The 11778-nt window shown below is 40.3% G+C and overlaps 1 pseudogene; it reads left to right on the top strand.

The window, feature by feature from the left end:
* Window positions 1–9967: 9967 nt before the first annotated feature.
* Window positions 9968–11343, top strand: LOC103658163 (annotated as a pseudogene).
* The last annotated feature ends 435 nt before the right edge of the window (window positions 11344–11778 follow it).

The following is an 11778-nucleotide window of genomic DNA, read 5'->3' as shown; positions in this document are numbered from 1 at the left end:
CTCAGGGAAGCTCTTTACTCTGCTATTCGGAAAATGCTTATTGAATTGCAACCACCTGCCAAACCTTGGAGTGGGTAAGAGACTATCATGGAAGATCTTCCCTGGTGCTTCCAAATCATTGTATAATTACAAACCCCTGATGACAAATGAAATTGTTTCTGTATGTCATTTAATAGATTTCTTACGTGGGAACAGAGAATTGCAGACAGTACAGAGACCAGAATATGTAAAGAAATCGCTGAATGTTGACTATCTAGTTTTACACAAATATAGTTTGCTTTCATATGAGAATTTGATACTTTAAATCCTGTAACACATAATGATGTCATCTCAGCTAAAGCATTTTCTTGGGCCATGTTACATGCCAATTGGATTCAATTAAAAGATGCTGCCTGTGAACTTCTCTGGATGAAATCTAAAAATATGCCAAAGAGAGATATGACTGAAGCACAAGCAGCAGTATGACCATTGATTCAAATTCCATTATTTTAAATCCTTGATCAATGAATAATGACACTGGAGACCAAGGCACCTTCAAAAAAATTGATAAATCCATCAAATATCCTCATACTAGAGAAAGCAGTAACATTGTTAAGATCTTATATGATAAATTTCAGGTGCCTATAGGCAAGAACATACCTTGGGAGCTTCAAGATATGTTGAAATTCCTTTTCACTGTGAATTCCAGGCATCACCCTAACTGTCATCAAACTTGCCATTGAACCACCTTTAAAGCAACATTCAAAAGGAGGCCATGTGCAATTACTAAGTGTTAATGAGTGTGATAAAGTGTGTTTATATTGTCCAAACTTGTCTGGTTCCCTTTTTAACAAAATTTCAGTACTCATTTTAAAGATGATTTACTGGAAAGAGAATCACATTTACAATTGCACCAAAAGCCATAAGATATCTAGGAATAAACCTAACCAAAGAGGTAAAGGATCTGTACTCTGAAAATTATAAAATACTGATGAAAGAAATCCAAGAGAACACAAAGAAATGGAAAAACATTCCATGATCATGGATTGGAAGAACAAATATTATTAAAATGTCTATACTACCTAAAGCAATCCTTACATTTAATGCAATCCCTATCAAAATACCACCAGCATTTTATACAGAGCTAGAAAAATCCTAAAATTTGTATGGAATCACAAAAGACCCCAAACAGACAAAGCAATCTTGAAAAAGAAAAGCAAAGCTGGAGGCATCACAATTCCAGACTTCGAGGCATACTACAAAGCTGTAGTCATTGAGACAGTACGGTACTGGCCCAAAAAGGACACATAGATCAATGGAACAGAAGAGAAAACCCAGAAATGGACCCACAGCTATATGGTCAACTAATCTCTGACAAAGCAGGAAAGAATATCCAATGGAAAAAAGGCAGTCTCTTTAACAAATGGTGTTGGGAAAACTGGACAGCCACCTGCAGAAGAATGAAATTGGACTATTTTCTTACAACATACATACACAAAAACAAATTCAAAATGGATGAAAGACCTAAATGTGAGACAGGAAACCACCAAAATCCTAGAGGAGAACACAGGCAGTAACCTCTTTGACACCGGCCATGACAACTTCTTACTATATACATCTCCTAAGGCAAGGAAAACAAAAGCAAAAATAAACTATTGGGATTCCATCAAGTTAAAAACTTTCTTCACAGAAAAGGAAACAATCAACAAAACTAAAAGGCAACCTTTAGAACGGGAGAAGATATTTGCAAATGACATATCTGATAAAGGGTTAGTATCCAGAACTTACCAAACTCAACACCCAAAAAATAAATAATCCAGTTTAAAAAAATGGGCAGAAGACATTAATAGACATTTTTCCAAAGAAGACCTCCAGATGGCCAACAGACACATGAAAAGATGCTCAACATCACGCATCATCAGGGAAATGCAAACCAAAACTACAATGAGATATCACCTCACACCTGTCAGAATGGCTAAAATTAACAACACAGGCAACAACAGATGTTGGCCAGGATGCACAGAGAGAGGACCCTCTTATACTGTTGGTGGGAATACAAACTGGTGCAGTCATTCTGGAAAACAGTATGGAGATTCCTCAAAAAATTAAAAATAGAACTATGCTACCATCCACATTGCACTACTAGGTATTTACCCAAAGGATACAAAAATACTGATTCAAGGCACCTGGGTGGCTCAGTTGGTTAAGCGACTGCCTTCAGCTCAGGTCATGATCCTGGAGTTCCAGGATCGAGTCCCGCATCCGGCTCCCTGCTCAGGGGGAGTCTGCTTCTTCCTCTGACCCTACCACCTCTCGTACACTCTCTCTCTCTCTCCCTCCCTCTTTCTCTCAAATAACTAAATAAAATCTTTTTTAAAAAATAAATAAATATAAAAATACTGATTCAAAGGGATACATGCACCCCAATGTTTATGGCAACATTATCAACAATAGCCAAATTATAGAAAGAGCCCAAATGTCCATCAATGGATGAAGGGATAAAGAAGTTGGGGGGTGTATATATATATATATACCAGAATACTACTCAGCCAACAAAAAGCATGAAATCTTACTATTTGCAGTGACGTGGGTGGAGCTAGAGTGTATTATGCTGAACAAACTAAGTCAGAGAGAGACAAATACCATATGATTTCGCTCATATGTGCAATTTAAGAAACAAAACAGACGAACATGGGGGAAAAAAGGCAAACCAGCAAACAGAATCTTAACTATAGAGAATAAACTGAGGATTGCTGGAAGGGAGGTGGGCAGGGGGATGGGTTAAATGGCTGATGGGTTAAGGAGGAGACTTGTGATGAGCACGGGGTGTTGCACGGAAGTGTTGAATCACTATATTCTACACCTGCAACTAATATTATACTGTATGTTAACTAACTGGAATTTAAATTAAAACTTTTGTATTTAAATTAAAACTTATGTATAAATATATAAAATATTTTTTAAAAAATTTAGATTCTCATCCAATGTTTTAAATGGAAACTATACAAAATATTTTGAAATGATAGGTTTTGTTTTTAAAGATATTGGTTTATTTATATTCCAACAATGATATTTCATTCTCCTTTGACAAAGTACCCACCCACTAAGCCAAGATTAATAGAAACTGAAGATGAACCAACTGAATTTGGTTCTCTTCGATTCTGAAGGGATTCATTCAATAAGCATAAATAAAATTTCTGTTTTAATGGTTATATGATATTGATCCTCCATAAAAGGAAATTTCAAATTCAATAAATTTTATTCAAAATATACATTTCTTCAAGACTGTGACCAGTAAAATTTTTTCATCTTTTATTTTAAAACAGGAAGACCCAAATAGATGTGTTTCAGTAGACCTCTGACATCAAGTTATTTCAGGGATTACTTATGATAATATGGCAAGAAATAAAGTATCTTCTTTAATTAATGACAGTTATCAGCATAATGATAATAAATAAATGTGTGTATTTAAATAGAGTTATTCTAACACAAAGATGAGCACATTGCAAGCTAAGTGTCCTAGCTTTGCTGCTGCTTGTGCTGATGTGACACTTGTTAATTCAATCAGTTCTCATTATTCTTTTAAACTTTAACTCGTGCGCTCCCCCACTCCACTGCAAGGGTGTGTATTAAGATTTAAACAGCAAACTGTTTCAACATTCATTGCAATGCAGTCACACAAGAGATCAAACACACTTCTTCATAACCGTTAAGTGAAGGAAATAGACAAAGCTGTCCCTTTGGGAAAACGTATGAGCGATTTAGAAGTCGGGGGGAAAAAAGTTCAGAGGAGAAAGAATAAAACACTGCAAAAAGAAAACTGAGAAAATGTGGACATCTGCCATTCAAGTCTCATTGCTAAATGAGAGACTTTCTTCATTCAGCTCAATCCTGTTCACCTGCATGTCATCCGGAGAACACACGGAGTCATTAACCTCTGGGCTGTGGCAGCCACAGGGGTTCTGGATGGCCTGGCAGTGAAAGCATCAGCAAGAAATGACTTCTGCACAGAGGCTAGATTTTTTTCAGGTCTTACTTAGTCTGGAAGCTGCTCTTTCTCTGCCAAAAAGCCAAGGTTATCCATAACAACTTCTTACTGCCAGTGCAAAGGAGAAGGGACACAAAGCTAAGAGAGGATTTTGAAGAGGGAGCAGAGCCGTATCTGGTAACTGGCAGTGGGACTGGTTTTTTCAGAGCCTGCACTGAAGGAGAGCAAACCTTTGGTGACAAATTAGTTAAAGCTACAAAATGTGGTGGATAAAACCTATAGCGTACCGAGTAGCACGGTATTGCATACAGAGAGGACGAAAACTCTTCCGTCAGGATCAATATCCTAATGGAAAAATGCAGGACACAGAAGTGTAAATACTACCAGATTCTGAGGCTGGACTCTGCACACCAGAGCCCCAGGCTCAGTGAGGCCCTTGTGCCCTGCCAGGCTCGGCTGGAGAGAAACTGTCCACCTTCGGAATTTTGACGGGCATGATGGAGTGACAATTAGAGGCCTTCTCCCATTTTCCTATAAACCTGTAACTTTGTGGATACATACACAACAGCTGAAAGGAAGAAAACACGCACAAAAAATGATTCACATCAATTTCTCACCAATTTGAAGGTGGCAGGAAAGGGGAGCTTAGCTATTTAGTTATATTTGCAGAAAAATAAATATATATGGCTATCCTTTTTTTTTTTTTTTGCCCAATTAAGTGTGTGAAGTACAATTCATGGCAAGTGCGTATGTAGCTAATTATTTAGTAGACTACCTGCAGTACTTTTTTACTAATATGAGCTTAATGCTTTATAGATGTCTTTATAAATGTCAACCCTCCTTTGAAATAGTTTCCGAAGAGCTACTGAATCAGGAAAACAACCCAACAGATACCTTTAGAGCAGACAAGTGGAGCTCCTTTAAGAAAGGTGCCCGAGTGGGCCCCAGTCCTGTGGGATTCCTACCATGAGAGGAGGGACTCAAAACAGGTCCTTGCAGAGACTCTGGTGCCTTCGCTTTCCACTTCAACTTGGCCCAGTACACACCACGCACTGACTTCTTTCAATTATATCCCTAAGTCCTAAATTGTTTTAGACAAGTTATATTTGCTTTATGCTTTAAAATCATATTCTACAACCAGGATCTTAAAATGAAGTTTTTTACTGTTGCCATAAAAAAAAAATAATAATAATAATATGCACATAATGTTTGCTATGTATCTGGCTTAACATAGGCTTTTCATAACTTAAGACAACAAGGAATGGAACACAGTGTGAACTCATACTTATAATAGGAATCCTGGTCCAGGTGACATTTCTATGAATCCCAACTTACCTGTGTTCACAATAAAAATCTGCTGCCTACTTATTTTTGTTTCATCTACACCCCAGAAATATTGTACGGCTGCAGTTAGACAGTACTTGAGGTTATAGCTAAATTTCTCTCTGTGTTTCCAGCACAGCATGAAGACAAGATATGCGGACTCAGAGGATTTGAGTGACTGTTGGTTCAATCTTTGTGTTTCTTCCTGCTTCAGTCTGCACTCTGGAATACCAGCCCTGGCGCGGACCTCTAGCTTTCAGACGCGTATGCTCAGGGTCTTTTGGCTTAGATGTCCTGGCCAGATACTTCTTTTTTTAAAAAAAAAAAATATTTTTTTTATTTATTTGACAGAGAGAGAGACAGCCAGCGAGAGAGGGAACACAAGCAGGGGGAGTGGGAGAGGAAGAAGCAGGCTTCCAGCGGAGGAGCCTGATGCAGGGGCTCGATCCCATAATGCCGGGATCACGCCCTGAGCCGAAGGCAGACGGCCAACAACTGAGCCATCCAGGCGCCCCCTGGCCAGATACTTCTAATAACTAAATGAAAAGGGCCCAGGAAATATTCGTCATATCTGAAATTAGGCTAAGATGGGCTAGAGGATTGATGGTGGAGGCGAGTGAAGACAAAGTTTCCATCAAACCCCTCTCTTATAAAGTTTGAGGAGAGTACTAACATCTACCTATGGGCCACATTTTTTTATATCAGGAAACTGTAAATAATTAGTTTTTCATGTTTTTATGGTCAATATTTCACTATATATCAGACTTCATTTGTACTGTTCTTTGTAGTAATGGTAATATTAAGTCAATAATTATCAAAGAACTTGTGAAACAGACATTGCTTAATTATGTTAATGTGGTTACAGAACACAGGATTCCTGATCAACTTATGTATCCATTTTTTTTTCTGGTAAAATACCTTATTTTTATCTCTCTTGACATTTATCTAACATTCTTATGAACTAAGAACTGTTCTAAGCACTTCGTACATATTATCTCATTTAACTCTCACAACTCCTTAAATAGATTCTACCGTTATCCCTGTTATTGGTAGAAAACTGAAGCATGGAGAAATGTAAGTGATTTGCCAAGATCATCCAGCCTGGAGCCTGCCATTCGAGAACTGGGCTTCCAACCAAATCTGTCCAGCTCCAGAATCCGTGCCCATAACACTTGACTTATATACACCATTTCTATACAGTCTCTCTGACCATTAAATGAAGAGTGAACTCTAGGCTTTGTTATTTCATTTCCTGTTGTGAGAGAATCCTGTTCCTCTCCACAAGAAACAGAAAACCACAGGAGAAGTTTGTTAGCCCAAAAGACATCCCAAGACAAGCTAAAAAGACACCTTTAGAAGTTACCTTATCTTAGCCCAACCCACTGAAATCATGTGGACTGCAATTCTTGAAGCTTGGTGTTTCTCTCCCCAACCTCGCATAAGACCAAGATTTATGACAGTGACTTGGAGCAATGGTTTTCAATCAGGGGCATTCTTTTGTCTCCCCTACCCCTTGGGAACATTTATCAATGTCCAGAAACCTTATGATTGTCACAACTGGGTGAATCTACTGCATAAAGGCCAGGGATGTGGCTATCCATCCTGAAATGCAAAGGGTAGCCCTCCAAAACAAAGAAGGATCCATTCCAACATGTCAATAGTGTCCCTTTGTGCATTCCATCCCCACAAACAGTCATGGTTGTCATGGTGTCTAGCTTTGGTGTTACGGCTTCTCTGGACTGGATATAGCACGTAGTACTAACAAGGTATATCTTGTCTGTCGCCCATTCTCCCAGCCACCTCACACATCTTTATGTGGCAAGAGTGACATGACTTTGGGGTCGAAAAACTGGAAACTCCTCGGGGGGGGGGAACCTGCTATGGTAAGTGACATGACTTTGGGCCTAAAAACTTCGGAAATTCCTCAGGAAAAAAAAAAATTATCTAAAAATCTGTTAATTACTGAATCATCTAAGAAGAAATGCTTTGACAAGGAAGTGCTGTCGAATTAAGAAAAAACAAATTCCATTTATCCCTTGTCAGAAAAAAAAAAAAAAAGATTTAGCAGCCATCAAAAATGTCCAATTGTTACTTTCACCCAGAAGTTCCTAAGAAAAAAAAAAAAGTTACAGGAAATGCATTTGACTCGCACCGTGATGCTGGAACAGCTACTGACACAGAAGGTATGAAAATAAACTATACGCATCAACTTAAAGAGGGTTACGGCAAGAATTTTGTCTCTGCAGGTACAGACTGTGGTGTAAAAAGATCCTTTCCGTAGAATATAACATGTAGAAATGTCCTTGATGACAAAAAATTTCTCAGGGATTCCTCATTCTTTGTACTATTTTCAAGTACAAAAGAAGTCAAAGAAATAGAAGTAAATCAAAACAATTTCTTTGAGGTGCTATAATTCGTACACAAAATGCTGCTACTAAGACACCAGCAGTACGATGGGTGATTTGCACCATATTTCTGTACTGAAACTACCTAACAGCCCATATGTCACCAACTCACATTTTTGCACAAAGGCTTGAGTTCTCTAGGGCTGGAGTTTCAGATGAAGAAAACCGACCCCCACGGGAGGAGCCACATTTATTACCTCCCTGGCTTTATGTTCTAACCAATGATGCTACTAGCACCATCTTCAAAACATGACTCTAAATTCCACCGTCCATGTAATGTGCGAGCTTCAAAAAGAAGAAGGTAGGCATTTCTGGGCTAGTGGGTCAAGGGTCAATGTGACACTGAAAAACTACATACAGAACTGCTTGCCAAGAGCTGTCATCTATAATACAGATGAAGTACAAACTACACCATGCTCAGACTAGAATGTATAATTTACAGAAGCAATAGCACTTCGGAGAAATCCTAACTAACATGTCACAAGGCTATTTTCAGACTTCAGAGATAGAAAAGAATACAGGAAAAGGAGCACAGACCATCCTGAAGATATGGCTTTAAGATATAGAGCCTTTCTCCCACACAAGAATAATAAACATTACGGGATTCTGCAAAAAGGGATTACAGACTGAAATTAGGGTAAGTAAAATGTTTAGGAAACTTGTCTTCAAGAGGCAAATACTTTCAGGTCTTGAAGACTAATTCTGGCAAACCAAAACTCTACAGAATTAGAAACATAATTGTAAAGGTTAATTGTATGTGTCGCTTGGGTAAGCCGGGGTACCCAGATGTTTGGTTAGACACTAGTCTGGACGTTGTTGTAAAAGGTATTTTTTTTTTTAAGATTTTATTTATTTATTTGAGAAAGAGAGCACAAGCGGGGGGGGGGGGGTAGTACAGAGAGAGAAGCAGACTCCCTGCTGAGCAGGAAGCCCCCACACAGAGCTCAATCCCAGGACCCTGAAACCACGAACTATGACCTGACCAGAAGGCAGACGCTTAGCCAACTGAGCCACCCAGGTGCCCCAAAGGTAGTTTTTAGATGAGATTAACATTTGAATCAGTAGACTTTAAGTAAAGCAGATTACCTTCCATAAGGTGGGTGGGCCTCATATAATCATATGAAGGTCTTAAGCGATAAAGACCGGACTCCCCACAAGGAAGAGAAAATTGAGCCCAGAGTTTGGCTTTGGACTTGAGCTGCAACATCAGCCCTTCCTGGGTCTTCTGTGCGCCAGCCCACCCTGCAAAGTTTGGAGTCGGCAGCCTCCACAATCACACAAGGCGCTTCCTCAAAATAAATCTCTCTCTATACACATACACACACACACCTTCTTGACGCTATTTCTCTGGAGAACCCTAATACAATAATGACATCATTCTGACATCATTAAAGGAAAACAAAGAAGGCTGCATTAAGAAATTCAAAGCATTTATGGATTATCTATTTGGTTCTTTTAAAAATCTGTTGGGGCAATTTTGTAATTCCCTGTTCCCTAAAGATGTTCTAAATCTTGTCTGTTATTTCTTTAAACATAGTTGTCAAGTTTCTTTATTTCTTGAATAATCACTCCATTTCTAAGAATCTAATCAATGCAAAGAATTTGTTCCTGCTTTGTTTTTTCTGCTGGTTCTCACACATGGTTTGCTTTGTTACTCATATGGTTAGTAATTGTTTATAGTGAGCTACTCATCTTCCTTGAAAAATTATTTGTGGGAATTCTTTGAGACTAGAATGAAGTTGTGTTACTCCAGAGAGAATCTGCCGTAGCTTCTGGCAGGAAAATTTAAACTCCAATATTTCATTGAATAGAATGTGCTGCTGCTAGTAGGGTGCGTTTTGATTGCACAGATGTTTAAATCCAAAAAACAAAGTGCACCATAGAGTCAATGCAATTTAATAAATTAATGGCTTGAATTTGTATAGACAATAAAAATACATGAATGCAGCCTCCAAATTCATGCTGGCTTAATGTTACAACTTAGTGGCATTTCCTCTGCACCCCCACTCTCAAATACAAGGCTAAATTCCTATAGTTCTCAGGAGTGTGAGCGGATTTTCTTCTTTTTCACCCTCAGAAAGAGGGTATGTATCATTTGGGTCCCAGTTTTGTAGGGGTTTCCCATCAGACTGACCACCTTGGGAGAACTTTTACTTAGAAGACAACTGAACTGTAATTCAAGATGGCAGGAAACACATGCAATTGTCCCAAATTCCTGAAAAAATGCAATCAAGCAAGCAAATGAATAAAAATAACTAGCTACATACAGGCAAGAGAACAAAAGGGACAGTGATTTTAAAAACACTTTGGAACACAGCGAGTATAAGCTAATCTAAAAACAAAACAAAAAAACAGGTGCATTACCCTACAGGTTCCCAAGTGTGTGCCTGACAACCCCTCCCCTGTCAGAGCACAACATCATCAGGTGCAGATGGCCCCCAACTCTGTGGCCACCAAGACCCTAGCCCAGGGGCCAACCCCACGCAACTTCACCTGGCACAAGGTGGCACAGCACTCCAGGTGCATTGGCTTATGATCAACCAGAGAGTGTAAAAACTAGCGTGTTCAGCCCCAGGCACTCTGGGGCAGTATCCCCACCATCAGCCACAGTGCAGGGCACGACACCACAGATCCTTCTGTAGCCTTCCACACATCAACAAGGTCCTCGTGAGAAAGTATATGAACTCTCTTCTAGCTTGGAGAACTGTCTCGGGAGCAGCCCAGTGTTAAGCCTACTAAGAATAAAGAGCGAACAGATGAGTTCCGGCAGCTGCAGACCGTGGTGGAGCAGAAGGGGCTCATGAAGGCCAATCATGTCTTCTCTTGCTGTACCCACTCCACATCCTGTTGTGGGATGTAGCTGCCTGGTTCACTCTTTGGGTCTTTGGAAGCTCCTTCCTGCCCTTCCTCCTCTGTACGCACTGTTTCACACAGTTCAGGCTCAAGCTGGCTGGCTGCAGCGTGACTTTGGGCCTTGTCATTCTTCAGCACCTCTACATGGAACCACCTGCTACATCATTTTGCAATTAGCCACCTGAAGGCAACCCCTGGCAGGTGGCAGGACTATATGCACCTCCAGCTCCTTGACCCCAACTGCTTCTGCAAAGACCCAGATATCAACATGTACCCTTTCTTCTTTGCCTCAGGGAAGATCCTCTCTGGGGAGCTTGGGACACCAGCTTGGGACACATGCCTTACAACACCAGCACAAATACTTCCCAACTGAGCCTCCAGCCTAGTTGCCTCTCTACTTCCACTGGCATTTTTTTCTATTTTGTTATCCAGCAGAAAAATTGGGTGGACTTACCTGCATGATCACATTCTACGCCAGTGTCTTCCTCACATAGGTGATGTTGTTGGGACCAAAAGGCTTCCTGGTCTTTTCTTCATGGTCAGGTTCCTAGAAAACAACTGGTTTGTGTGGGTAACACAGAGAACCACATCCCCATGTACAATGATCATGACTGGAATGTGGACTGGGGCTCCAGCTGGCTCCCAGCAACATGAAATGTCTACATGTCTGCCTTCAGTGACTAACTTCGTGGACATCTTAACTTCCAAATTGAGCACCACATTTTTCCAACAATGCCTTGACACAGTTACCGCAAAGTGGCTTCCCACACCCTCCTGTGTGCCATCATGGCATAGTTTTTAGTCCAAGCCCCTGCTCTCAGCCTTCACCCACACTGTCTGCTCACTGAAGAAGTCTGGTTAGATGCTTATTTTGCCAATAACAACATCCCCCCCCCCCTCTGGAAGAAGAGCCTATAGAGCCAAATCAGAGGGCTCTTGAGGGAAAATGCCACCACAATTCTAATATTCAGAGGGGGTGGGTTTGGGGAAATAAATATTCTGACTCAAACCCCTCCCCTTTGTCTTCAAGGCACAGATATAAGACTCCAAAGTGGGGGTGGGGGAAAAGGGGGCTAGGGGGAGTGGAATATGCAAGCTCCACCCCTCCCCAAGGAAGGAAGGAGCTGTTGCAGCAGCGGTGTAAGAGTTTTGCTGCTTCATTTTTCTAGTTTGGCAGGTGCAGATGGTTGGTTAGAAAGAGAGAATCAGGGGGTTCTTAGATGAATACGG

Source organism: Ursus maritimus, unplaced genomic scaffold (assembly GCF_017311325.1).
Source record: "Ursus maritimus isolate PB19 unplaced genomic scaffold, ASM1731132v1 scaffold_11, whole genome shotgun sequence".
Classification (NCBI taxonomy): domain Eukaryota; kingdom Metazoa; phylum Chordata; class Mammalia; order Carnivora; family Ursidae; genus Ursus; species Ursus maritimus.
Note: the sequence above shows the minus strand (reverse complement) of the source record. Positions and strands in the feature narration are given on the sequence as shown.